Raw genomic sequence first — 25,727 nt, 5'->3', positions numbered from 1 at the left:
TTGTAAACAGCGAGGGCTCTTAATGCCCTTGCACATCAGTATAGCTGATGACAACGCTAGAAAATGATTATAAAAATATTGGTGAATCACTATTAAAATAATTAATAATGATAATTGATCACTGATTTCCTTTGGACCATTTATCGGGTATTTAGGATATAAAACGTGAACAGTCACAGTGCCGAATGAAAATTGCTTATTGTTAGTCTCTCAGCCAAGGCTTCATGAAAGGTCCATGTTCAAAAAAAGCACGTCAAGTTCTATTGAATGCTAAGGTCCTGTTCACTGGGTTCTTTAATGAATTCATTCCTTCTTGTGATTAAGTTGTATGGGTTTCCTGAAGGTGGAACATCCTATATCCCTAGACAAAAATTTTCAGTCTTTCTCCAATCTCTCAGACTGTTTCAGCGTCTCTGAGAGTGTCTCTCACAGTCTCTCAGTTATTGCCTAGGTGTTTTTATGCATCTCTCACAGTCTCTGTATGAGAGACGCGAACGATAAAATTGTTAATTCAGAGATTCGAGTATCTCACAGAGAGACTGAATGAATAAAACTGAAAAATGGAGGACTCGAGTCTCTCGTAGAAATACTGGGATCTCTAAAATATGTTGAACTTGGAAAATTTTAACCATGTCTATCTAGACACCACTTATTGAGAGATTCAAGTCTCTCGTTCAGAGACTGGATACGAAATGAGGATACCTCTATGAGCGACTTGAGTCGCTCGTTCAGAAACCCTAAACAGTTTTTTTGACAATCTCTCGACAGTCTCTCTCAGCAACACCAGAGAGACTGGATGAGAGACGGAGACTCGAGTTTCGCTTTCAGAGACTCTGAAACACTGAACATTTTTATCTCGGGTACCTAATAATTTGTAAGCAGTAATCTAACCTAGGTCGACCTCTACCTCTTTTAACTGCTGTTTTTGCTTCTGATATGTCTTCTACTAGCCCTTCGTGTCTCACATATCTCATATCATAGTCATACTCATATCTATTCTATTCATTCTTGACTTCCATTTGAGCCTTTTGATTTCCTACTTCTTTTGGTACCTCTCACTTCTATTCCCTATTCATAATTCTCGAGTTATTTCACGTTTTAAACGATTTTAACCTTTTTCTAATATTCCTTTATCTAAGCTGTACTGCTCTAAAAAAGACTCAACATCATCATAGGAATCATAGAATCAATCAAGAAAATCTCTTTTAACTACTCTTTCCTTATATTAATAATACGCTTCTCGATCAATATTGAAAGCATAAAAGCTTATAATCAATTAATAGCAAATTACTACAATTTCCATAAGTAGATCCGTTTAATTTTATTGACACGCGGTGATCAGACTGTGTGACAAGTGACAAGAAGATACTGGCGACGCCTTTTATATACGTTACCAATCTGTACTACTGCTGCTGCTCTTGCTATTAATGATAAATGTAATTGAGTGCGAACAAGAACAAATTTATAACCGATTTATCTCGATGAGTGATGAGAAACAAGTGCCGCACTTCGACCACAACCGTACCACGGTTGCATACTAACTCTCATCAAGACTGTTCTCATTTTTAATCTTACATGAACGTATAAAACCTTAGTGCGAAGCGCTAATCTGATTTTACACAATAGAGGGGATTGAACAACAGAATACATTTACAGTTGATATAAAACATAAACATATTCAAATATTAATGTGAAAATTCATTTTCAATTTTTACCTACCATAAACTTCCTCTGATTTAAGAGGTTAGTGGTCAGAGCATTGGTGCGTAAAGCCAAAGGTCCCGGGTTCTGAGGTAATTTATAATGGATGAAATTTGAAAATGAATTTTTACATTAATATTTGATATTAACCACTATTAAGTATCAAGGCATTCCATATATAAAAGCATATTCACTTGAATCATGGATGCTAGATGTAGAAGAAACACTATCATGCAGCTTTAGAGACGAACAACGGTAAACAAATCAAAAAAGTATTAATATACCTTTTTGTGTCACTTGTTAAGAGTTAGGAGAAGAGAATGAAGTTAGCCGTTTTACAACTGGAATGAATATAATCCCAAAAATGAAGTCAAATTGTTTGTTTCTTCTTGTATTTTGAAGTTTAAAATAAAACCCATTTAATTGCTTGTTATTGTTAAGTCCGTTATTATTTGCTGTTCTATTAATTTTAGCAAATATTTTCAATATTACGATGTACTCAGTTTTTTATTATTTATTGATGACATGGTTGAACAATGTTCAGTTAGCAATTGCAATTTCGTATGTATATACCTATATACAAGCGGTTAGGGGTTTTCTATTAATATTTTCTTTCTGCTCGATCTCATTCTCTCTTTATTACCTCGACATCATTTAATCAAGATTCACGTAGAAATTAGCTGGGCTAGTTCAGTAATTTATTGATTAATTTACCATAAAATATAATGAAAATAGTTAAAAACTAGTATAAAAGGGCCTATATCAATGTGAAATCACTAGGAATATTTTCTCAAAATGTTGGTTTTAACAGAGCGAATGAAATTGTTCTGGTACCATCACGAATACCTGGTATGCAACAAAAGAATACGAGCCAGAAGCCAATAAGGGGAAAAACCCAACAAGGTATGACTCTGCCTCGAGCTATGAAATTCCTGTAACCTGCATACTATTGATGAGCATCGATAATAAAATTAAAGAAGGTTGTTTCCTTCGAAGACTTTTGCAGAATCTGACCATTGTTTATTATTTATTATTGTTGCAAAAAAACATTCAAGAAATATTTGACTACCTTGTATGCATTTGAAATTATGAAAAGTTAATAAATAAAATAGGTTGAATAATAATAAGCAAATCTAACTCTAACGACTGAAAAAATATTAAAATTAAACTGAAACAAAGATAAGTTAATAAAATTGGAAACTAAAAATATTTGACCAATGAGCTTTAACATACCGTAAGTAGTAAGTATACCGCCAAAGGTGACCGGAAATTGGACCTGCTCCTAGAAAGGAATCGTTAAGGTTCTAAAAAAATGGTAAAACAATCATAACTCAATAAGCACTGATTTTTGACCCTTAGTTGATAGGGTTTAATATATTACAAATTGTTTTCAGTATGCCCTCTTTCAAGGAATAAGTCGAAATTTCGATCCTCCCGTAATGGTATGCGCATTTTCTGCTAAGACTGTCGAAATATTAAAATAAGTAAAACAAAAATACTGGTATGCAAGGGAAAAAAATAGTGAAAGAGCGAATGTAAAGATAGGAGACGAAAAATTAAAAGAAGTGGTTGACATTAGATATCTAGAGAGTCAGATATGTCAGGACGGAAGGAGTAGTTGAGATATAAAGCAGAGAATAATGCATGGTCGAGTCGCTTTCAATAAAAAAAAGTCATTTCTATGCTCGCGAACGGTTAATTTAGAAATTCGAGAAAAATTGTTAAAAGTGTGTTTGGAGCGCGGCGCTGCGTTGTACGGGTGCGAAACATGGACGGTGGGCGAGGCGAAAAATAAAATGTTAGAAGCATTTGAAATTAATCTGGTGTTACAGGCGAATGATGAGGATAGCGTGGATAGAGAAGGTTAGGAAAGAAGAGGCATTAGAAAGAATAGAAGAACAGAGGACTCTATGGAAGTCAATAAGAAATAGGCGAGATAGATTGGTAGGACACCTTCTCAGGCATGAACGTCTAGTCATATTAGAAGCCGAAGTAGGAGTTAAGAGGTGGACTTTTTGGGGAAATGCGAAGATTAGCTAAGGATGTGGGTTGTTCTAGTTTTAGGGAAATGAGAAGATTAGCTCAGGATAGAAAGGAGTGGAAGTGCGTGTCCAACTAATCTTAGGACTGACGAACTTATGATGATGATGACTGTCCAAATAAACGACCTCGTAAGCTTAATGCACCAACGATGACATACATGCACTTGCTTAACGCCATTTATGTTCAACATTCTTAGGACTATTTTATTATAATTTTGACTTTGTTAGCAGAAAAAAAAGGTTTTTATTTTCTTTTTAAACAAAGGGATTAGCGCGTGTTTCCAGTCGCCATTGTCAAAAAATATGATAGTAACATGTTTGTTTCAGTGGAATAACATTTTGCGGACCTTGCCTCCCAAAACTGACTCAAGTGTACTCTCATTATGAAGGATTATGAGTATTAGGATGTTATAAAAGAACTTGAGTTCAAATTTGGTTACAGTGTCCGTCGAGTGGAGTACGAGTGTTCCATTTGACGGCGCTGTCGAGCGTGTCGCACTACAATTAGATCACATCTCGCCGTTGTAAACGTCCAGAAGCGTCGCCCACGTGAACTTGTTTGTCGCGAGACAAACTTTTTTCCCTGTTATCTAATGAACTAGAAAGATACGGTTAATAAAATCGAGAAAGAAACAAGACGAACTAGCAGAACGCAACAACGCGTTAGTGAATAACATCAGTAGGATAAACAGTGATTAATACCTAATATCTTGTCAGTATCGTGGACAACCGCGACATAAAATTTAGGCCACATTCACACAGCGCGATAACGACACGATTTATACTGCATGCAGTAAATCGCTACGACACAAAAGTATATTCAAAATAAGTTTATTTAAAGCGAACGCGATCCGATATTAAAAATCGCTGCAGTAAAAAATGTCGCAAATACATTCCAAATCGTCCGATAAAAATACTGATCGACACGTATATTTAATGTAACCAAATGTACGCTTTCACACATGTCGTGTGTCGCGCCAACTTATCGTTGTCAACGGTTGCTGATACTCATTTCCGCCGCGCGTGTATGATATGCGAGTAGTAGTAACCGCGACTTGCAGCCATGAACATGTCTTTCTCAAAGAATAAAACATTCGGTAAATGTCTAGATGACAGCCCCCGAAGGGGGTGGGGTGGGTGGGATCGAAAGAGGAAGTCTACCCCACCAAGTTATGGGGGTTAGATGGGGTGGGGGTACGGGAGATCGAAAGAGGGTAAGGGGATCGAAAGAGGGTGGTCACCTGAGTAAAACCTCATAAAAAATTTACGGCGGTCTCACTCCCATAAAATATTATGGGAATTTTGACAATTTTCATACACCATAATTCAAATAAAATTCAATAAAGAATTATTTTTAAGCGGGTGGAGGTGGGGGATCGAAAGAGAGTGGTCACTTGAACAAAACCCGATAACCTAACCTAACCTACCCTATTCATAAAGATATTTAAATAATGTTTTATATAACTTTCTCAATATTTTTATGTATNTACCCTATTGATAAAGATATTTAAATAATGTTTTACATAACTTTCTCAATATTTTTATGTATTTTTCATTAGTTTTATCTTTGAATATTGTTTAAGAATGACTATATAAATATTTAAATGCGTAGAAATGTTTAAAAATTGACATGTTTATTAACTTTGAACCCCCATAACTTTTTATGGGGGTGAGACCGCCACGAACTTTTTTTGGTACAGTGGTAGGGGAGACCTCCTCTTTAGATCCCCCTTCGGGGGTGGGGGCCATCACCTAGACCTTTACCAAACATTCAATTGCGAAATAGTCGATTTGATAAAATTACTGTTTTTCGCTTCATTAAATACATACAACTGAACGAGACAACACTGGGAGGATAGGTAGGCCCGCATTTCAACTTGGAAAGTTGTCGAAACAATATTTAGTCGCATAATGTGAAAGCGGCGTTCAGATACGATACGACAAATCGCGTGCAGTAAATCGTGTCGTTATCGCACTGTGTGAAAGTGGCCTTACGATCCAGTTTGCCTGACTGTCATCACTCGTATCGGTTGATCGAAGGGGGCTCTCAACAATGAAAAAAGCAGTGAATCGCAGCGAAAATAAAAACGAAGTACCAGACAAATGTTTAAGATAATGCTTTGATATTCCTAGTTACAATATGGTATTTATTATCCATTCATTCTTCAATAATCACAAAAAATGTGAACCAAATTTAATAAAATGTTTACTTACCAGTGATGAGAAAAGTTGGTTTTGATCTTGCAGTCTTAGTCTTAGTTTTGCTAAATTCAAGACTAAGATTAAGACCTGTCTTTATACTGGCAAGACCCAGATCAAATACGCAAGATTAAACGAAAAATTATTACTTCCACTGGATTTATGAGTTGAACTACTTGAAGCAACTCTAATATATTCTTTTCTTGAAACAAAACATTTTTAGTATCTATTTGAAATTTTCAGTTTGAATTTTAACACTAAATATAAAAATAGAAACTTTACCACTGTTTGAAAATAGGAATATACAATAATGTCCTCAGAGTAACTCGAGATAAAAATGTTCAGCCTCTCAGAGTCTCTGAAAGCGACACTCGAGTCTCTCTGGTGTCTCTGAGAGAGACTGTCGAGAGACTGTCAAAAAAAACTGTTTAGCGTTTCTGAACGAGACTCGAGTCTCTCAATAAGTGGTGTCTCGATAGATATGGTTAAAATTTTCTAAGTTCAACATATTTCAGAAATCCCAGTCTTTCTACAAGAGACTCCAGTCCCTCAAGTTTTTTGTTTTATTCATTCGGTCTCTCTGTGAGAGACTCGAATCTCTGAATTAACAATTTTATCATTTGAGTCTCTCATACAGAGACGGTGAGAGGTCCATAAAAATACTTAGACAATAACTCAGAGACTGTGAAAGACTGCGAGAGACGCTCTCAGAGACGCTGAAAGACTCTGAGAAACTGGGGAGAGACTGAAAATTTTTGTCTAGGGAAGCTTTCTTTGTTCCTAGGTCTGGATAAAACATGGTTAAAATATAGAAACAAACTAATTTTCTTTTGATATTTTTTACTTCATTCAAGCACCTTGTACACCGCGAGAACTAAATTTTTATGGTTTGTTTCAGTGGAATAACATTTTGCGGACCTTGCCTCCCAAAACTGACTCAAGTGTACTCTCATTATGAAGGATTATGAGTATTAGGATGTTATAAAAGAACTTGAGTTCAAATTTGGTTACAGTGTCCGTCGAGTGGAGTACGAGTGTTCCATTTGACGGCGCTGTCGAGCGTGTCGCACTACAATTAGATCACATCTCGCCGTTGTAAACGTCCAGAAGCGTCGCCCACGTGAACTTGTTTGTCGCGAGACAAACTTTTTTCCCTGTTATCTAATGAACTAGAAAGATACGGTTAATAAAATCGAGAAAGAAACAAGACGAACTAGCAGAACGCAACAACGCGTTAGTGAATAACATCAGTAGGATAAACAGTGATTAATACCTAATATCTTGTCAGTATCGTGGACAACCGCGACATAAAATTTAGGCCACATTCACACAGCGCGATAACGACACGATTTATACTGCATGCAGTAAATCGCTACGACACAAAAGTATATTCAAAATAAGTTTATTTAAAGCGAACGCGATCCGATATTAAAAATCGCTGCAGTAAAAAATGTCGCAAATACATTCCAAATCGTCCGATAAAAATACTGATCGACACGTATATTTAATGTAACCAANTTATTATTTTCGCTTACGAAGCAACGGGCTGGTGGGATAAATTGTAAATATTACTTTAATATTTAGGTAAATTTTCCTTTTTCATTTTCTCCATGTACTATTTCGTTCACTAAAAGATCAATTTATGCGTTGAAGGAGGGGTGAATTTATGCATTGGAGAAAGGGTAAGTTGTCGAGTTTTCGTAACTCTTACAACTATCGACATTATTTTCTTTAAAAATCATGACAAACTCGTATGTATGACAGAAAATTTTAGCATTTAAGATAGTTCAGTGCGTCGACAAATAAAAGAATTTGTGCTTAAAATATTAAATGAACAAGACCATGCAAGACATGGTGCACAAGGCCACGACTAAGATAGAGACCATATCAGCAAGACTAAAACCAAAACTAAGTACTTATTTGAGCTACACAAAGTCTAAAACAGAATAAGCAAGACTTTGGCCATCACTAAATGACAAACAAATGTGGACCAAATTTCATAGAATGCCTACTTACTACGGAGCTTTACATCAGCTCTCGATGAGCAAGTGCTACTCGCACTTATGCGTAATTTTTTGGTACACAATGACATTCCAAAACGATTATTCTTATTGAATACAATTGTACTCTATTTCAATAAGTTTCCTTTGTAATTCACGTAGGATATATTTTCAATTTGGTTGGAATATGTAATTAACTGCATACCTGACACTAAAGGTGATTAAATTATTCATTACCTCATTGTCCAATTAAAGGTAAGCCGATAACCAATTTAATAATGCTAATTGCTGGATAAATAGAGCACCATTAACGCGACACATGTGACAAGGAAAATATAAACAAGTGTAAACTACACCAAACATTGCAACGATTGAATAAAACACAAGATGCAATAATGGAAATCAAGCGTTTTATTCATTTAGAAAATAAACATGAACAGGTCTACCATATGTCTTTTATCCATTACAATGTTCTCAATTACCTCATCACTCTCCTTATTTTTCTTTCTGTATGGATACTATGATCACAATTTCATATTTCAGTATTTTTCTTTTTGATGAACTAATTTTATTAATATTAATACTCTAATTGAAAACATCGTCATAATGGTTCAAAATTCGCCACTAAGATACAAATATGTAAGGTTGTTTTTTAGTAAAATCTTTGAGCAAATAAGACGATAAGGTCTAGTTATAATATTGTTAATAAGTTATAATATTTTTAACGAAATCAACACATCGATTAGGCGACCCGTTTGCACTACGGCCGAAAGCTCATTAAGAACACGTTAAACGGCACGTACTTGACCGCTTTCTTGCCAAATAAAGATTTAATCAAGAAAATTCAACGATAGGGAAAATTCAATTATAGTTTAAATTAATATCTGGTCCCTGATGAAAGTCAGTTTGTATATGTTCAGTCGAATGTAAACAGTGTGATTACAAAGTAAAGTTAGGGTGATATAAACATCGTGTCAAATAAATACAGTAGTTTAAGTGCATAGACAATGTTATTGTATAAAATGTTATATAATGTTATACTTCGTTTACTTTCTGTAGCGATGTGACCTTCAGTTTGACCGGCGCAAAGTAGAAAAGAACAGCACTAGGCCAGAAAAGGAAGAAGACAACTCTCGGCCAAACTGTTAACCGGTGAGGAGCGTATAATCCGTACAGTACTGCACGGAAAAAGTGACCATTTTATCCACTACAATTGCATTGCTCAAATGTGCTGTTATTTGTACCATTTACTACTGAAAATATCAACGAGATGTTTATTTATATTTGAAGACATATTAAAGGCTTTAACGCTTGTTTTCGACTCGCATTACTATTCATGATTGAATAAAACTTTTGGCAGGTACTGTATGAAAAAGTATGTTTAAATAACAAGAGTCGAGAGTATAATGAGCTTTTTTTCCCTATCTACGATTTTGCCAGCGCGCATCCAAGACACTGGAAGGGGCACATCGCTAGAGAAAGTAAATAAAGTATATAAAGGGTGTTTCTAAATTAAGTGCAAAATTTGCAAAAGACGCTAGAGCACTACAAAACAAAAAAATTAAGTAGATATTTTGCTGGTCCAAAAATTCACCAGAAAACATGCTTGAAAGTACATACACGGGCCAGTCCGGTCCTGGCAAATCACGCAGAAAAATAAAATGCAACTTGATTTTCTTTTTCACACAAAATTTGATACAGATTCTTTGATTCATTTTTTGGAATAGGCAAAAATCGAAGACGAGCCAAAACAAATGCAAGTAAAGCGCTGTCAAAAGTTAACTGAACATTCAACATGGCCGAACTTGTCGGTATAAGTGAGAGACATGAGTACCAACATAACGTCACAAAAAAATCGAAAATTCAATATACTTAACCCGTGGAAATTCATAATTCGCGATACAGTCCTCGTATAGTTTGAGAGATACATCCATTTAAACAAATAAACGCATTACAACATTAATTGAATTAAATAATTAGTTTGTTTACCGTTTACATTTAAACGTAAAATTCCTATGTCATTGTAACAATTATTAAATAATTATTGTGTGTCAAAATTTAATTTCTCATCGAGTGCATAAAATTTTAATTTCGAGTACCATTGAAGTGTCTGTTTGAATTTCTTGCTAATGATTTTTGAATAGACACTACTGAAGTTGTCTGAAATGTTTGCAGAATTACATAACTAATAATTTAGGAAAAGGAATTATCGAATCGACTGATTTAATTTTTCAAGTGATTCCTTGAAGACGTCAGCTGCACCACTCGAGTTATGTTGACGAAGAACTTGATCCATAATTTCAGGTGTTTGTACTATCGATAGCTAACTGTATCGTTAAACAATCCACTATTCCATTTACAGCTTCAAGCCGCTCATTTACTAAATGAATATCTACATATTAGTTAACATTACTTGAGTTTAATCAGTATTCGTTTCAAAATCACTTAACTTCTTTTAAGTTCCGTAACAGTTATATAGTCAAAACAGAAAAAAAAGATATTTTACGTTCTTCAATCTGAATATTACGTACCATAAGGTGTGCCGCATCATTATATGGTTTTCTTCAAAGATAATTTTTAAAATAGAAAAACACGTGAAAGAAGTGAAACTTCTTCGACGATCTCTATACCTTTATAACGAATAAGTAATGATTGGTGAAAGAAAGAGAGAGTACAAAACTTTTCAGGATTTATGTTTTCCAACATATTTTACCTTTAGTCCACCTAAGAAGTATTAGTTTAATACGTTTTTATGCAATTTAATAACAAAAAAATAGTCAATTTTTTTTCGCGTCCGTTTATTTTTCCAAGTTGTTAAGAAACCGTAAGCTATCAATAACTACAAAGAATTAGAATTAATACATAATAATACTGACTCTTAAATAAATATTTGTTGTTAAATAAACATTTACTGTAATATAACTGCACAGATATAACCAAAAAAAATTAATTTAGCACTATAGTGTAGTGAATATTCATTAAACTACATATAATATATGAGATGCCGGTCACTAACAGCTGATTGTAATACCGATATGCGCTTGCGCGGCTTTCTATTCTCACAGTCTATTGCTTCGCGAGACGAATCGTTGCAAAACGTGTCGTTTCATGGCCTTGAGACTTCACTCTGGGTAACATCTATAAACAAATGATAAGGAAGCTCTTAATGTCTTTGGCGGTCGACTTCAGTCGCTATATCTGCATGGGATTACCAGGGATTTGTTACAAGTGATTGATTAAAAACAGTCGCTACACCCGAACTAGGGCGTTACATCCGAAGTCGCTATAGCCACATGAATTTTGTACAGAAGTATGCTAAGTAATAAATGAAATCCACTGGAATTAAAATGTTTTTATCGGTAAATCAAGTTCTTGAATTTATTGAATTTACTCCTAAATGTCGAAATTTGAAATCCTCGGTATTAATCATATTCATACTTCAATATATTTTACTTGCATGATTTGTAACTATAGTGCATTCTACCATTTCCTGACAAATAGTCAATTATCGCAATGATTGCATTGTAAATCTATAAATAAGACCGATAGGGTATCTTACCCTCAGTTGTAGTATGTAGTTAATTTAATAAACATCTTAATTCCAACGTTTACTTTGTCTTAAGAGATATTCTAAATCAGAAGTTGTCGATGATCTCCCAGTTGATTGACAAGTAAAAACAACACCAATTTGGCAGTGGTAGTTTTATTGTCTAAGGTGAACAAAAAAAGTACCTTTTTGTATCATTCAACTTGCCAGTTTTTGCACAGCAAAAACTCATACTACTTTCCGTCGGATTGACAATTTTTCTTCTTACAACTAAATATCGGAGCACACTTTCAACTTTCGCGGTACAATCGTCCATTAAATTTTCCGCATTGTTCTACCAACCTAACTTGCATTTTCTAATTAATGTCTAGTTACATTTTGATTACTGATACTGCCAACTTAGTTTTGTTTTGACTCTATATAATAATTGAAAATGGTGACAAGTAAAATTAATTCACCTCAACAGAAGTTAATAAGTAACTTAAATAACGTAAGTTGGTTCAGTAATTATCAAAGCAATCTACACTCAAGTCAATAGTTTGTTATAAAGAAGTTGTTTTATACAACTTAAATAAGTTTTATCATCAAACGTATTGAAAAGTCGACACATCACCATCCCTTATCGGAGATTGGTGCTGTTAATAAAATTCTTGTTATCTCATAAATCGTTCGAGATATAACGTAGATAACTGAATATTAATAAATTAGAATTTTATTATATATTTATTTATTTTGGGTATGAATTACTATGTCAATAAAGATAGCTGACACCCTGGCGCTAGTTCGTATGTGACCACCACTCAGAGCAGACTATCCAGTAACACATACCTACCTATGACAATCCCAAATTAGAACATCCCACATCCTTAACTATTATTATATTATTAGTTTGAGTACCTACCTATTAATTATTTAAGATTCGTGAAATTTCTCTAGGAAGAAACAAAAAAGGATATAAATACGTAAATAAAAATATTAATGGTTTATTTCAATTTCAAGTCTGACAATTAACGATGGTTAAGTATCAGAACAGTCTTTTGTTATTCGTTTTTGGGTTTCATACAAAAAAAAAGATCGGCTGATGTGTTGAAAAGAAGGACTCGCATTGAATTCGTCGAAAACCTTTTTCAACGGTCACCTATTTATCCGTGAGCTTCTTTTTTTAGTAAATAATAATAAAGGATTCAAAGGCAACAAATCCAGCCAACTACGTATAGTCGATCTGGACTAATTCTTACAAAAGACTCAAGACAGCGACGGTTCGTTCAATTTTTCATCGGATTCCGACGCAATACAAAATGATATAATTGATTACGGAACGCTGACTAATATTGTCCGCAACGTTCAGAAAATCACGCCTGCCGATATCCCACATTATGTTCACCCGACAACAGACGCAAGGCAAGAAGAAATCTTCTATTAGGAAAGAAGAAAAAAAAAATAGGTAAATATGCAAGTCATTTTGACTCTTTAGTTATACTTATTATACACCTAGTGCAAACAGTCTTTGGTAAAGGAGAGAGAGCTGTTTTGGGTACCTCTGATGGGCTACGATTCCGCTGACGTAATAATTTGTTTTGCTAAACGGTATTAGGTAGGTAAAAAAAGATTTAGAGGAACTTTTATGTCACGAATGTCAGAGGGTACGCCTATATAACGACTTGAATTTAATCAAATCGATACAGGAGACACTTCATAGTGTGTGAATCTCGCACAAGTGTAAACAAAAATTGTGCTAGGCCGCTGTGGTTGAAAAATGTATATTTTTTGTAAATATTATTTCCTAAGCATTCTTTTTCACTCAAATTTATTTCACTTCAAATATTATTTCAATTCTTTTCACTCTCTTATCTTGTGAATACCTTGGTTTCCTTTCAATCTAAACTCTATTGTTCTATTAATCACTTTTACCTAGAAATCCAACTTCAACCATACCTGCATGTATTCTCATAGTAATATCTGGTTATACCCTTAACTGCTTTCTCTTGAATTCTCTACTGTTTAATTCTACGCATTTCTAAAAACCAGTGTCTTCATCCTCACTTTCACTACTTTTCCTTCTAGAACATTCTATCAAATTTACTAACAACCCTGTCCTATAAATACTCCGAAAAATTCATATACTTAGATACCGAGCGGCATGGCCTAAAGGTTTAGACCGTTGTCTAGCATTCGGGAAGACGCCGGTTCGAATCCCGGTCCGTCTGCCTTGGTCCAAGTTTTTCTATGGTTTCCTTGGATCACTTAGACAAATGCTGAGGCAGTAATATTCCACTGATAATCTTTCATTCTCTTCTGTCTTCATTTCGTCTGTCTCATCTTTCTCACCCGAACCACCACCCACCCATTCCCACGGTTCCCGAAAGCAAGCTAAAGAGGGCCTTCCGCCCTACATTCGGGCGTAGTCCGGAGGGACTGCTCGCCCACCAGCATTACCGGCTGGTGGGAATGAAACACCCAAAAGTTTAAAGGTTTTTTCATATCCTTAGACAGTCTACAGTCTGCAGTCTCTACTACCGCTTGCAAGTATTTCTGCTATTATCAACACTATTTTTATTTTGTTGTCTTTGCTATTGTCACTATCGTATTATCTTGTTCTTTTTGTGCCTTTTTGCTACTTGTGTTTTCTTTTGTTCTTGTTGTATATAAATTGTTATTTGTTTGTGTTAGTGTTTCTTTAGTTATTATTTTAAATAATTTTAATATTAAAGACACTAAACCACCAACTAACTGTTAACTGATGTGACATTAGTCTGATTACTATTTTCTTCCTACAGATCCACGTTAGGACTTCCTCCAATTTAAAAATAGTGAGAGATGCGTTAAAAAATTCTTTCTTAAAAACAAAATTATTTAAATTTTAGCTTCATGAGAGATATTTTTTTACTGTTATCAGTGAAAATGTTTTAACGGCTGACTAATGTAAAATTTATTGTCATTTCGTCGGACTACCTTAATAGAAAGTTTTAAAATCGTTGCATATTTAAGGTTTGGTCACAAAGCATCACTATTGGTCTTGTAACTCTATCTTTATTAATGAGTAATGATAGTATCTAGTAATTAGCGAGGTACCTACTGAGAAAGTCGAACGTAGCTTTTTCATATTACTATAAAAATCGTTATAAATAATTTATAATGTATGTAATAGAAGAAATACTATTAATAATGAAGTGGCAATTTGTAGTGGTAAATATAAGCTTTTGGTGAAATTTTTCTATTTGCAATTGATGGTCCAACGGAAGAGGAAATTTTTTATTTTCCCAAAAGATTTTAATAACGAAAGGTTATTTTCAGATCGCTGATGTACGTGTACGCGATAAAACAAATGTGAAGAAATTAGATGTCGTTGTGAAAATTTTCCACAAATAAAAGAATTGGTACATACCTACACCTCTGGGTACCAAAATGTACACGTTTTATTCAATTGCTTCTCAGAACTCCTGGAACATCATGCACCAAAAATACCTCGACTATATTATGATTTTTCATATTTATGCAGACATAGTGTAGACCACGATATAAATCAATTAAATAATGAACGAATTCATTGTAAAAAAGTAAAAAAGTGCACTTTTGCTATAACGAAATGATGTAAGGTAACCACCCCTCCCTTTTGGTCTTTTTCTTCACTCAACACACAAATTCATCAATCTCTTTGGCCAGCCTTGCACACCTACATTTCTTTCTTCCTTCTTCTAATACCTACGTATTTAACAAAAGATGTCCTACCATTCCAATTGTCCATTTTCTTACTCATTCCCATACCGCCTTTTGTTATCCTGATACTGTCTCAAATACACATTATAATTTCTAGACTTCTCTTCTCAAGACAAACACTTTTCTCCAATATTATTTTAAAAACAAAATGAAAATCTGTTAGGTTCTTTGACAGTCTATTATTGAGCAATTGAATTTACAAATTTACCTCCCATTTTATCATCATAAAGTTGTCAGTCTTACGACTGGTTGGACACACACCTCCACTTCCTCCAATGCTGAGCCAATCTTCGCATTCGTGAACAGTAATCTAATCCAGGTCTACCTTTACTCCTCTTGACTCCCGTTTCTTCTTGTAATATGTCCCTGATAAGATCTTCATGTCTTAGGAGGTGTCCTACTAATCTAACCTAACCTAACCTATCTATCTATTTAAATGGACCTTATTGGAGCATACGTAATTCTAAAATGTAGCATCGTACTACAGATGGCGTTTACCGGGCCATTTGTAGTATTTTCTATCTCGCCTATTTCTTATCGAATCCATAGAGTCCTCTGTTCTTTTATTCATTTCTAACCTTCTCTATCCACGTCATTACCCTATATAACACCACATTTCCAACTCTTCTAACCTTTGTTTTTCTGTTACACCCACCGTTCGTCCATGTTTTACCCCCGTATAGTGTCGCGCTTCGGTCTTACGCTTTTAACAATCTTTTTCGAATTTCTAAAGTAATGGCTTCCGGGCATAGAAATGACCTCCCATTTAAATTTCCAAAATTCCAAAGGTAGCCATCATATTTGTAACAGCCTGTATGTATAGTGTACCTAGATTTTCGTGCTGATTTTGTCGTACACATATACATAAGTGGTATATGTAGGTACAAAGTACGTTGCGGTCTAAAACCCGACTTCCATGTCGTCCTCACGCGTCGTATTCTCAAAACCTCTTGACACTTATTTCATATGCAAATCATTGGGAGCGTTTATTTGTGGATCAATTAGTGAAATATTTTATCTGCATTCAACCTACATTATCCGAGAGTACCAGCTCGCTGTACACAGGTAAAGGATCGAGAAAGAATGAAAAGAAGAAGAAGAGACCAATGGTACGATTTGCCGTCGTCTGTCGACATTTAGTTCAGTTGATTTAAATTGTACAAACAAAATTAACTTTCCATCAACTGTACCGAGAGATGAAATCGAGTTGAACGACCTCCTCGTGTGACGAGTCTCTAGTTTTTTTTTTATTTTCTAAATGACCCTTTTATTAAAGAACATGAATTGAATTTATTCATTCTATCAACGACAGATAGACGTACGTACCTACGTACGTATGAAGATTTGAAACACTTAAAACTTTAAGTGGAGGTGGGTATGTACCTGCTTGCTTACTAGTGAAAGTTGTAGGAAATTAATGTGTACAATTCACGAATTCGGAAGTCTTCTGAGAAATAAACAGTGAAGTCTCTGTAAGGATCATTCATTTCATTACAGAGGGTGCTTGATGTATAGAGCATCAGCGAAATGTGGACAGTAGAAGTAACGGAAAATGAAGCACTAGAGGTGTGGTTTTTCAGGTGGATGATATAAACAGAAAAGGTTAGAAATGGGGAAGTATTGAAAAAAGTGAAAGAACAGATGGTGCTATAGAAGTCAATGAGCAAAACGAGAGATGAGATATGAACGGTTTACGGCAGCTAAAACAGTTAAAAACGATGTTCCATTGGGATCCGTCAAATGGGAGGAGCCTAAAAACATGGCGCCGATTAGGGAAAATTTATCGTAGTTCCAATAGTGTACCGTGCAATTTCCAAGTTTTTAAATTACGATAAAATGATAAGTATTGACACAATATGTGATTGGGCTGACACAAAGCCTCGGAAAGGAAATTTCGTTGAAGGTGAGCGTGTTTTTAATGCCAATCACATTATAAAATTCGGAAATAACAAATCCGGAAGCCAGCCTTCAAATTCCGTCAAGTTTACTGCCTACTTTTTACAAACTTCGGATTTAAAAAGTGATTCACATTATATAATTGGCGAGGTGATTCTGGGTGATTTAAGCAATATCATATCAATGACTTGCACGTGCAAAGCCGATTTAAAAGAACGTTGCAAACACATTATTGCAAATTTGTTGTATTGCAGCAGGTAGGTTCTTAACCTCAAAATACTTATATCGTATCATTAGAATTGTGTTAAATCAATTACACAGGAATAAATAATTTCTCACTTTATAATTTTAATATGATTCTAGTTTTAAATATTAAGGTTATGGCTGATGGTAAATACTTGCTGAAATATAATCATGTGCATTAAAATGACGTGAACAAATGTTTATTCCGGAATTCACTTCTTTGATACCTACTGCTTTCATCCAAGCTTCTATTAGTTTACTTTTTTCTCTAATTTTCCGAATATATTTTTTACATATATAAAACGGTTAGTTTTTATTGGAAAGTAGTTAATGTACGTGAAAAGTGAAGATCTATGTCTGAAGTGCTATTGCAGCTTTTCACAGAACATATTAACTTTTTATTTGATTTAACTTTAGAAGAAAACTTCATCATCAAAAAAATTTTTACTTTTTTAACGTGTTTTATTATTTTAATAAACAAATTTACAATTTGCGTGCACAGTTCCTATATAAATTTTTCCCTCGTTCGAGTTATAAATTTTGCCACCAGATGGTGTATGCCCATTTGACGGATCCCAATAGGTCGTTTGTCAATTGTACCTATCAAAAGTTGGGGTTAATTCATTCCTGAAAGCATGAAACGTATATTAATTAATTTGAAAGCAAATTGGTCGAAATATGCAATACATAACTAGTGTATTGTCAAGGTATAAAGGCATATGTGCACTACAGACACGCCTTTAATCTTATCTAAAATGCCGGCGTTCCTTGCAGACGGTCATAAATAAACTTTATGTGCGCTGATAGACTATACGGGGACTAAAATATTTATAAATTGCATTTATTGAACTTATACGGACTTTATAAAGCGGGTATTTGTAAATTTTTTTCTGTATCACGTTGCATTTTTCGAAAGATGATGTTGCCTTTTGACGAGTGCATGTAGGTAATAGAATATCATAATCTCTTTGCAGTGCGGCAAGAATTAAGTCGTAATTCGTACGTGCACGCATGCGTAAACGCAAGAAACGAATTTGCGAAGGCAAACCAAAAGGTTCCTAGAAAGCCACGAATTACTCTGGAAAATTGGTAGATATAATATATGAAAAGGTGACATAAACTGTGTGAAAACTAATATTGCAGGATGATATAAATACAGTGTGTTTATGAATATGAGTACTGCTGGGCCCCTCAAATTGTAATACAGGTGGACATTGGATAATGGTTATTCTGTGTGAAGGTAAATCATTTAAGGATGTTCGGGAGGTACAATCGGAGACTAGAGTTCATAAATTTAGAAATTCGTGATTAATTACGTTTTGCAGCATATCGTGAGGTAAATAAATACTATCTATACTAAAAAAAAATTGACGGTTTGAGAGAAAATTTGGAATATGACCAAAAACCTTGAATAAAATAAGAAATAACGAATAATATGGAAAATTTTTAACTGACTTTTGGCAATGAATATGCCTTGATTTCAACTTCGAAACAAATAAATATTTAGTTTCATTCTCTATTAATAATGAGCGTAAAACTTTTTAATATGTTTAAATAATAATCAAAACTTTAAAGTTGCATTTATTTCAGACAATTATAAATATTATCAAGTAAAAACGAGATTTTCAGCTAATTTTTCATTTTTTCCTCGATAACCATTTAATGAATTTGAATAACCTTACGCTAAAGTGATTCTCCAGAGTTCAAGTTACTTATTATAAAAGTTTGAAATTTCTGGTAGCTTTTTTTCTGTTAATAAAAATAAATTTAATCTGTTCGGTTAACGAATCTCCATAAAATGACGTGTAAAATTACAATTTTTTAAAATTTCAATAACTTTTTAACGGTTTAGTGAATCGATTTGTAATTTTTACAGGAGTTTTAGAATTGAATGAGGAACGTTCTTCCAAATTTTTATTTGTCTCGTAGCATTTTGACATACCTCCCAAACATCCTTAAGTTTATCTCTTCTTTGAGCTAAGAACGCACACCAACTGGCCCGGCTATAGTTTTCAAAATGAATATAGTGGACGACTAAATAAACATAATAAATGGTGTGTTCTCACTGACCAACCCCTTGTGCATTTCAATATTTTTCTGCATGCAATTCTTGCGCAGCAAATGAGAAAGTCAGGGGCCACCTCTCGATGGTTCAGTTGTAAGTACACGTTTTAGTGCGCAAAATGAATTATTTTTAAACAAGACCCGTTTAAATAAATAAATAGTTGCTAACAAATTCGTGAGAGTATATTAATATGGAGGCCCCAAATTCATACTCCATTTTATTATAGAATCATCAGTGACAAACTATTGAATTTTACAAATTTATTAGTTAGAAATAAATTTGTCATAAATTATGGACTACATTCGGTTGTTGAAATATTTGTATAACAGGTAGCTTACGCCCATGCAACATCGGCTATACATACATGAATAATTAATGTCAGAAAAACAAGTGAATTATTTCGTGGGAACTTGGTGGACATTACAGAAAGATCTGTTTAATATTTAAAATACTACAAAACTGTCCAATCTCACATGAAATGGCCAATTTTTACCTTGTGGGTAGGTCACGCTTTACATAAACGTATGTGTACCCGCCGTTGTTAGATTTCTTTATGTGTCATGTTATGATAATAAATTGCCGATTACGAAATGCTTTAACATTAAATTTAGAATATTGTATAATTTAATATTTCTATAGGTACGCAACACGTAAAATACTCGGAATACATTACTTCTTATTAGTTTTTAATACGATTGTAAAACTGACACATTAGCACAGAAACTAAATAAAAATAAAGTTAATTGATTCCACCCAGCAAACAGAAGGGTATTGAAGGTGGTGGACTAAATGACAATGTTCAGATTAATCACTTGCATTTAGAAAAAGCATTTGACAATGTTAAATATACTTAAAAATGTAAGGATGAGTTACAGAGATAGAAGAGTGATACTTAGTTTGTATAAAGAGCAACAGGCAGTTATAGATATGGGGCTGCAACGTAGAGAAGTAGATATTAGGAAGGGAGTCAGACAGGGAGGTACACTGTCACCGCTACTTTTCAGTCTACACATTGAAGATGCGATCAACATCATTAAGGACAGGACAGCTGTAGGGATAGATATACAGGGGCAAAAGATTAGTACGCCTAGATTTGCAAATGATATAGCAGTATTAGCATCTAGCAAGGAGGAGTTAGAGATAGTTTTAAATAAAATGGAAGCGGTATTGAAAAAACAGTATTGCATGAAAATAAATAAAAATAAAACAAAAATACTGGTTTGCAAGGAAAGAAAGAGTGGCTGATTTTAGCTATCTAGGAAGTCAGATAAGTCAGGACGGAAGGAATAGTAGGCATATAAAGCAGAGGATAGCGCAGGGTTGATTCGAGAAAATTGAAAAATTGTTTCAATTATGTCCTTTTTTGTATTTACATTGATAGGCAAGTGAGTCTTTAACTCCTTACATCTTAGCCTCATCCGCAGAGGTTGTTCAGTGTAAAAGTGGGGCGCTATTTATATTTCATACCGTGACTTAGATAAAAGCCCATCGTTTTTGATGAAACTTTGATATTTTTAATAAATACAATGGATTAGAATCACTTTTATTTTTATTTATATTATGAATACATCAGGAATTGATTCCGAACGTACACCATTCCGCGTCCGAACATTTTTAGTCCTGGGATACAGTGAACGGATGATAACCATAGAATATAAACCGAAAAAGAAAAAACAGACTCTAATAATGATAATATCAAAGTTAAGAATCCTCGAAGAACTAACCAATAAACTACATAAATCCACCAACTTAAGAATCAATGGCAGAGAAGTTCAAGACTTGTATATCAAAAATATGTTATCACATCAAAAAACCAGTAAAGAAGAAGACCAGAAAAAAGTTCATCGATGAAATGCAAAGAATACTCAAGATGGCCGGCTTGGTATAAATTATTTATTGAACAATCAAAAGTGGAAGAATTTCACAACAGAGGAAGCTTGATTTTACATGAATAATTGTAATGGTAATCGATGAATGCAATATGTGAGCCGCGATTAGAAGAACCCAAGATTTGGAGTACTTGAAAGATTAAAAAACACTCCAAAGGTTTTATGGTAAGGGCTGGCATCTTTTTTAATGGAAAAACAGTTCTTCATTTTGTAGATCCTGGTGCCAAAATCAACTGATATTAATACATAAATAGCGTATTGAAGAAATTTTTGACCAGAGATGCCCATCATCTGTACCTAAATGGTAACTTCACTTCTCATTGAGATTCAACACCAAGTCATACTTCGAAGAAGAGTAAGGAGTTCACTGATACGAATTTTAAATATATTCCTAAAGAAAAATGGATGCCAAAAAGTTGTGATGCAGCTCCGATAAACCGTGCGGAGGTTAATGAAAAGGAAGCTTTGGTGGTATCAGATTAAAGATATGGTGTATCTGGAAAGATAAATTATGGAAAGAAATGCGTCAAGAACTCATCAATAAATCTCTCGACTCCTGACCTAAGAGGATATATTACATCTACAAGAATAAAGGAAAACGTATTGAATAAATTCTTTATACCAAGTTAAAGTTACTTCTCCTGTGTTACTTTGAACAACCTCTGTAGATCCTTTAGTGCTATAGTCCTATATGTGCTTCCATTTTCAAGTTGTTATTATGAGAATCTCTAAGGATTTTTCAATTACTTATAGCTAACAGCTGCGGAGGTTTATATATTTTCTTGTAGAAAATTTTCACGATTCGCGTTCTAAGAAAGGGATGTTACATACAAATGGGTTTATGTTGATATATATGCGTATAAGTGTGTACGTATGTGTACGCGTTTGAGCAGAGATGAGCATAATCGGAAGGGTTTTAGATTCCGACCGCATTTGTTCATGTCACGTTGCCGCTAAGAAGACAGAAAATAATTCATTAAGTATCGTTATCGCGGCTCCTAAAATTAATCATAGTTAGCCAAGGAGCATCGCGGGCATCACACCTCCCATACGTGTTTCCTATTTTTGTGCAGGCCAGAACTGTACATGCTAATGTACTTTTACGATAACAAAAATATGTTGAACACGAGCTGGACGCTGTACCGAGACTGATAGTAATTTATATTAAAAGTTTTAAATTTCGTCGCATTTACCATAACGTACCGCCGCGATCGCGGTCGCATATTGCCATGGAAATTCAGGGTTACACACTAACACCCGACGCGACGCATAAAATTAAATTAATCCCACAAGTACATGCATATCTACATACTAACAACGTCGAAATATATTTTTATAAGAACACTTAACCTTTGTGTAAAGGGCGATTTACATTGATCCGGCACATATCCGTAACTAGCCCGTGTTCCATCCGTGAATTTAATGAATCATTTACCTGATGGGCAATACCCCTTTGTGTAAAGGGCGATTTACATTGAACCGGCACATATCCGTAACTAGCCCGTGTTCCATCCGTGAATTTAATGAATCATTTACGTGATGGGCAATACCGAGGCAAACACGTAGTCATAGTTCCCGATTAATTTCCCAAAATTATAGAAATAAATTTCCTGTAATAAAATATTTTTCTACGCCACTATCTTTAATACATTACTAACTACATTACAATAAGAATTAAATTGCAAAAAGGATTAGAGTTTAAAAAAAAACATTTTCTACTTTAGGTTTCTATATTGAAACATATTTAACAGAGAATCTTTATATCTTTATCTCATAATCTTTATGCATTGTAATGTAATATATGTTATTAAAAGTAATAATCTACCTGATTAATTAGAAATGATTAGTTATTAATTAGTGCCGGCTATAATTTCGGAGAACTATATAGAACGATTACGGTAATTAATGATATAATCGAAAATAAATCTCATTAATCAATCAGCCAAGAGAGACTAATTATTTATTATCTAAGGATAATTGCGACTCATATGTCATCGGTCAATAAATTGAAAAAAATAATATAAAATACAACTGCCTGATCATTACAAAATGATGTGACATAATAGGTTTCACAATCTTTATCAAAAACCATATTTAAAAAAATGCCACTAAAAAATTTCAGAAAATTTTATTGTATTGGGTACTCACAGTCACTTGAATTGTTTCTGGCTATCCCTGTAAAAAAGAACAAGAAATTATAACAAATTCGATTTGTCAATTGACGCAAGAAATAATTTTTAAATTCATAGTAAACTCTCTATAACGAACACGCCTTATACCAATTAAAATAATAAAACTACCATTCCCCGTATTGAATTCAAATTCATCATCACCAATTTTGTGTCAGCTTACATTTCATTTGCAAATTCTGTTGTTTGTTGTAGACTATTAATATTAAACCAAAACTCTCTATAACAAACAGTAATGATTTATATGGCGGAGGCGGTGGGCATTACCGACCTAAATAAATAATTTAAGATTAGGAGACCTTAATGCTTTATAATTCAGAAGACCTTTGTAGCAACAAAATTAAAAAAAAAAGCGATCTACGACATTAAATAGTACCTATAGGTACATTATTATTAGATACAGCGGTGATATGGTTTAAACCCGTAAATACGTATCATGACACACTATTATAACAACAATTGTCCTAAATTGACTGATTTGCACTAATAATAATTGATGTTGTATTGCTAAATATTGAATTGCATATCGATTTCCTCATAAAGGTTTAAATATTAAAAAAAACTACTACTAGCGGTTGGCTGCTAACATAAACATGCTGATTCACACTTACTCTTCACTAACAAATACAAAATACATGAGCAAAAAATACAAAACAAATACTACATAAAAAATACTATATAAAAAATAAATGAAAAATTGACGTTTTCGTAGTAAAAACAAAGCCTTACTTGCAGGTAAGGAAGGATTATTATAATAAATGTTCTTTCATTGAAATTCTCCAGCTAATTGTTTTAAGCCATTACTTGACTCACTGGTAGAATGTTCGCTTGTAATATAGACGGGTGTCCGAGTCAATTTTATGCCTTTTTTCTTTTGACTATGTTAATTAATCTTTTACCAAGTTCATTGTTTAAAATTAGCATTTTTAATTCACTAATTAATTCAGCTAATATTTTCAAATTTGCACTAGTACTTTAATAAACGTAAAAATTAGTGGACAATAGCTGAAAAAAAATAATGGGTCGCAAAATATGTAAAGAGCGAACATTATTGCATTCATGTTATTCATCTCAAAAACATTTACCAGACTGTTAATCATATGCCTCACTATACAGTCAGGAATCGAGTGCTTTTAACAGGTTGAAATGCAGAAAAATGGGCGGGATTTTGTTATTGCGCAACCCAAAGCGAAGGCTCATGTCATTCTAAATTACCTCTACTCTTTTCGTTATTAAAATGTTTCGTCTGATTCTCAATTATTTCTTTTATTATTCAAGCCCGTATCATAAAATAGCCAGCTATTTTACCAGAACATCTGTTCTACTTCTTGTTTAATAAATAACGTAACAAATATAAAATTATTTCAGTATTCATCGTTCTCAGATTGGATAACCGATAAGTTTACAAGTTCTTCGTGCTTGCCCATTAATTATTTCGACACCCCGACAGATGTCAATGTCAGAGTCTTCACCAACCCGGATAATATTATTTTCCCAGTCCAGATATTTATCTTTATCTACGAAAACATCTTTTTAACGTCCGTAGGTTCCCGTGTCTAAAACCGACCCTTTTCTCCTTTGCTTTGAATAAAACAAACATTTACAACACCTTACAAATTTATTGCACACAAACCGTGTTCATTGTGACGCCCGGGGTCCGAAATAACAAAATTATGTACATATTCTATGTATAATACGTAGTTGTGCGCTATGGCATAAGCCTTATCTTCAATCTCAGCGCCGGAATATGAACAAGAAGCCAACCAATCTGCAGGCAACTGCCACCGCTTTTCAAAACCATACCCATTGTTATTCCGGGCCGACACACTGATGTACGTGCTAAACAGAAAACCGCAAATACTTTGTTCATCATCGACCAGAAGCAACCGAATAAGTAGAAAGACGTAATTTCTCATATGAAAATAATTCTAATTGTGGTTATATTACACCGTAGCGCATAGCCTGTATTAACCCTAAAAAAACAGAGATATGCAAAATGGTCCTTTAAAATTATTTAAGTACAAAATGTAAATACATTTTTCATTTGTTATTTCAAATGTAAAATATAAAATAGATTTCCATTTCGTATTTTAAATGCTAAATGCAAAACGCATATTTTCAAAAACCTTTTTTCAAATAAATACTTTTTTGTAGTGCCTATTTAAATTTCCACATTCACTTAAGTATAAAATATTTTTTAAGAAAACCTTGCAGGCATATTCTCATTTTTTAAATATTG

Source organism: Agrilus planipennis, unplaced genomic scaffold, assembly GCF_000699045.2.
Source record: "Agrilus planipennis isolate EAB-ADULT unplaced genomic scaffold, Apla_2.0 scaffold47, whole genome shotgun sequence".
NCBI lineage: Eukaryota > Metazoa > Arthropoda > Insecta > Coleoptera > Buprestidae > Agrilus > Agrilus planipennis.
Note: the sequence above shows the minus strand (reverse complement) of the source record.